This window comes from Myodes glareolus, chromosome 4 (assembly GCF_982192425.1).
Source record: "Myodes glareolus chromosome 4, mMyoGla1.1, whole genome shotgun sequence".
In the NCBI taxonomy this organism is placed as follows: Eukaryota; Metazoa; Chordata; class Mammalia; order Rodentia; family Cricetidae; genus Myodes; species Myodes glareolus.
Genome location: NC_142029.1, coordinates 121465218 through 121470162, shown reverse-complemented (window position 1 = coordinate 121470162; position 4945 = coordinate 121465218).

Sequence of the window (4945 nt, the reverse complement as noted above, 5' to 3'; positions counted from 1 at the left end):
TTCCTTGCTCATGTTCTCCCACCTTCTGCTCCTCATTTGGACCTTGAGAGCTAAGTCCAGTGCTCCAGTGTAAGTCTCTGTCTCTGTCTCCATCCATTGCCAGATGAAGGTTCTATGGTGATATGCAAGATATTCATCAGAGTGGTGTGGGAAACCACCCGAGGTCTGCATCACCACCCACCCGGTATGGACCGGGGCTCCATACCTTCCACGAGCTTGGGGCGAGGTCCTAGGGGTTAAACACAGGACACACACACATATAGAGAGTCCGGGTCATTCGCCATGAGGTGAATGCCTAGTTTATTTAGCTTTATTTGGGGTTAATATACCCTTTTGCCCCAGTAAAGGAAACCCCTCCCAGTCAGAAGTGAGATCACAGTGTTGAGCGCCTGGCACCAGAGTGGCAGATAGTTCCCTGGCAGGGGGTACCGGCCTGGGAGCCATGACAGACAGTTAAGGGGAAGATCAGGCTCCATGAGAGACCTACTTTGCAGGTCAAATTACCATGCCAAAGACAAAACAAGGCTCTGTGTTAATCCCCCAGGCTGACAGAATCGAGCAAAAGTTAACAGGAAGCTAAGTTGGTTTAGCATAAACAGTTCTATGCTTTGGCCTCCAGGAGCAGGGGAAAAACCTGTGATACAACAGAGTGGTTGTGGGACAAGGCCATTTCAGGCACCCTCTCCTCTGCTGCCCACGGAACAATATGGGGACCTCTCATTGGACCTGAGAACCCCTCTAGAGTCAATTCTTTTGCAAACCCTAAAATGGTTCCCTTAATTAAGATATTTACTTCCCTGCTCCCATATCCACCCTTCCTCCATCCCAACCTTCCCATTCCCCCAAGCTCTCCCGAATCCTCCCCTTCTCCCTTCTCTCTACCCATCTCCAGCTCACCAAGGCCAGCTGGACTGGGAGTGATGGAGCATGTGATCACACTGGACACTCTGAATGTGGCTGGCAATGAAGGCTGACTGAGAAGCCAAGGACAATGGCATTGGGTCTTGATTCTACTGCATGGACTGACTTTGTGGGAGCTTGGTTTGCTTGAATGCTCACCTTTATAGAACTGGATGGAGGGGGGAGGACCTTGGACTTCCCACGGGGCAGGGAACCCTGACTGCTCATAGGACTACAGAGGAAGGGGAAGGTGGGGAGGGGGAGGGAAAAGGGAGGTGGGGAGGAGGTGGAAATTTTTAATAAATAAATAAATAAATAAATAAAAATAATGGTAATTGGAAATGAAATAAAATATTCATAATAATATATAACAGCATATCATTTAATTTGACATGAAAATATTATCCAACTTCCAAAGGAATTGTATATTGTATTTCTGAACCTCAGTTTTTAAAAATCAAATAACAAGGCATCCTTTTTCCCCTAAATTCTTTCCACACATTTTAAAGGGATATTCCTCCATTTAAAGGTCACTCATTATTGTATATTAATTTATTTGCTTGTGGTTTGGCAAGCAAGTAGTGCTTCAAGTGTGTTTATAATGAATATTTATATTTCATCCTTTAATTTGCAGTCACCGTAAGGCAGGTCTAAACAAAAGTATCTTTTGTAAATTACTAACACATTTAACCTAATGGAATTTATCTACATGATTGTTTTAGTAATTCTTATTTTTATAATTATTAATTATTGATTTTAGAGTCATATAATATTTAAGTAAATTGTAAAGAAATATATTCCTACTGTGGGTTACATAGAGACAGTTTCATTTGGCATAAAAGGTCAAACTAAAGACATTTCTAATGACATTTTCAAAAATTTTGCCCTCAAGACTGAAAAGATAGCTTAGAGATTAAAGGACCTGGGTTCAATTCCCAGCACCAATTTGATAGCTTGCAACCCTTTGGAATTGCAGTTAGATGAGATCTCCTGGAATTCCTGAGTATCAGGCATTCATATGGTGCCTGTGCATGGACATATATACAGGCAACACACACATATGCACAGAAAGAGAGAGAGAGAGAATAAAAAACTTCAGTGCTTTCATTGCAAAAGGCAGCTAAAATTGCTTTCCCCTACATAAATTTTAATGTTGAATTATGGAAATCAAAGTAACAAACTCCAGTTTTATGATTTAGTTGTCACTGATCAGCATAGGTCCATGTTATAACACCTTGATTCATAGTTTTGTGAACTGTTGTCTGCTTCAAAGTTCTTTTGTTGGTGGAGGTTAACATATAGCCCCATTCTTCTTAGTAGGCTTGGATTCTGATCTAGGCCGAAGAAAGTATTTAAATTTAAATATACAAGAATGTTTGGGAAGCAGACAAGGGCAAAAGTTGGGAAAATGGGGGTGGGGTGAGGGTGGGGTGGGGGAAGGGGAGAGGGGGAGAGAGAAGGGAGAAGGAAAGGATTGGGGAGAACTTGGGGGAGTGGGAGGGTTGAGATGGAGGAAGGGTGGATATAGGAGCAGGGAAGAAAATATCTACAATAAGGAAGCCATTTTAGGGTTGGCAAGAGACTTGACTCTAGAGGCGATCACAGGTGTCCACGGGGATGTCCCCAGGTAGGTCCTTGGGCAGCAGAGGAGAGGGTGTCTGAACTGGCCTTGTTCCATAGTCACACTGATGAATACCTCAAATATCACCATAGAAACTTTGTTCGGTGATGGATGGAGATAGAGGCAGAGACCCACATCAGAGCACTGGACTGAGCTCCCAAGGTCCATTTGAAGAGCAGAAGGAGGGAGAAGATGAGCAAGGAAGTCAGGACTGCGAGGGGTTGGTCCACCCACTGAGACAGTGTGACTCATCTAATGAGAGCTCACTAAAGCCAGCTGGACTGGGACTGAAACGAGCATGTGATCAAACTGGACTCTCTGAATGTGGCTGATAATGGGGCCTGACTGAGAAGCCATTGATAATGGCACTGGGACTTGTTTCTACGGCATGTACTGGGTTTTTGGGACCCTAGTCTATTTGAATGCATACCTTCCTAGGCCTGGTTGGAGAGGGGAGGGCCTTGGACTTCCCACAGGGCAGAGTACCCTGCCCTCTCTTAAGACTGGAGGGGGAGGAAGGAGGATGAGTGGGGGAGCAGGAGGGGAATGGGAAGAGGGGAGGAAGTAGAAATTTTTGAATGGAAAAATAAATAAATGTATATTTTACATATATATAAAAGAATGTTTGTGTTTGGTTTGCTGAGGAAGAGGAGAAATGATACATGCATACACCTTTTATTTAGGTCTAATAATAGCTTATTTTGAGAAAATTTGTTTGTCTGACTGAGGAAACCAAAGTACTTCACAAACACCACTCAACATCTGTGGGATGCAAAGAAGGAGAAAGAAGCTATTCCCTCAGTGCTTATATGTTTTTCCAAGCTTTTCAGCCTAAGCCTAACTTGGCCTAACCCTAACCATAAAGTCATTTATGGTGACTGTTTTGAATACATAATAGGGTCGTGGAAGCCTGTAATCACAGTTTGGAGCTTACCACGAGATGGAGCTAAACTGTAAGTAAATAACTACTTATGTGGTCTATCAAAGCAGGCAGTGAACTAATTTAAATTTTGCTGTTAATGGTGACATTGTAAAGTGAAAGAACAAGTAAAACAGCAACATGAAGCATTTAAAAACATCACTGAAGAAGTATCTCTTTATCCCAAATGGGCTATTTTAGTATATCTACTTTTCTTCTGAATAAAAACTTGAGCTTTTGCATTTACTATATATGTATCTCAGATCATTGTACAGATATTGTATAACTGTGTGAATAACATAGAATACTCTCTCTCTTTGTACATTAGGATTGCACGTTTGAAGGGACTGTTGTAATATCTCGCAAGTAGAAAATTTCCTTCATCGTCTTCTTCCCCACACTGTTGACGTTGCTTTTTATCCCTTTCTATCTCCCTTACCTTTTTAGTTATACCTCTTATTTGAATATAATAGCAATGGGGTGAAAGTGAGTTTCAATATCTTATATCTCATGATCAATGCAGAGAGCTTGAATTATCCCTCTTCAAATATAGTTGAAAGGTTTTGCTGTATGAAAAGGAATACGTACTTATGTATCCAAAAAATTTGAAATCTGTCACCCACCTTTATGCACCAAATACCAATTAGAATTGATATATTTTGTTGATAAAACTCATTTGCTCATTTCCAAACTCTTCACTGCTCTCTGGCACTGGGGACTGTGTAGAGCATTGGCCAGATAACAATAAGATAGAAATAACTTTTTTCATCATCAAGTTTTGGAAATAAGGTGAGGCTTGATAATGTTGTGATCCAGCAGGGGAACTTCCTTGTGGTCTGTAATTGACAAGGATGTTTGTATTCTTTCTGGCTGGTGGGTCTCCACAGAAGGAGTAGAGGTATAAAAGGTTGCTGGGCAAAATAAAGGTTGCTGTTCTTCCACCTGAAAAGAAGCCTCCGTGTCTCAATCCTGGCACCTCCGCCAGTCTCGGCTATCCAGGCTGCGCTGGCTGTGGCAGATAAATTTTGAAAGATGTATTTGTCTATGTATCTAATATGTGAGTTAGGAACTGAATTGCTATTACATAGCAAGTTCCATTCCTGTCTTCAGGTTAAATCTCCCTTCCCACCTTCATATCGCCAACAACAGCTCTTTTGATTTCTGCCATTATAGATAGATTGGCCTCTTTTTGAACATCATATGAATGGAATGTGCCCTGTGGTATGTGGATTTCATTCAACATAGCAACCATGTGGTTGACTATCAATAGTATGTTTACACACACACACACACACACACACACACACACACACATTGATTTCATATCTGGCTTCTTTTCATTCCCAAATCTTTTTCAGGAATTTTGTTCTCCTGTTTTTGTGATAAAAGTTTTGGCTCATTAAGTCTACACAGGCGTGGGAGCTACACAAGATGAAAATATGGATCCCAGTCGGGCGGTGGTAGTGCACACCTTTAATCCCAGCACTTGGGAGGCAAAAGCAGGT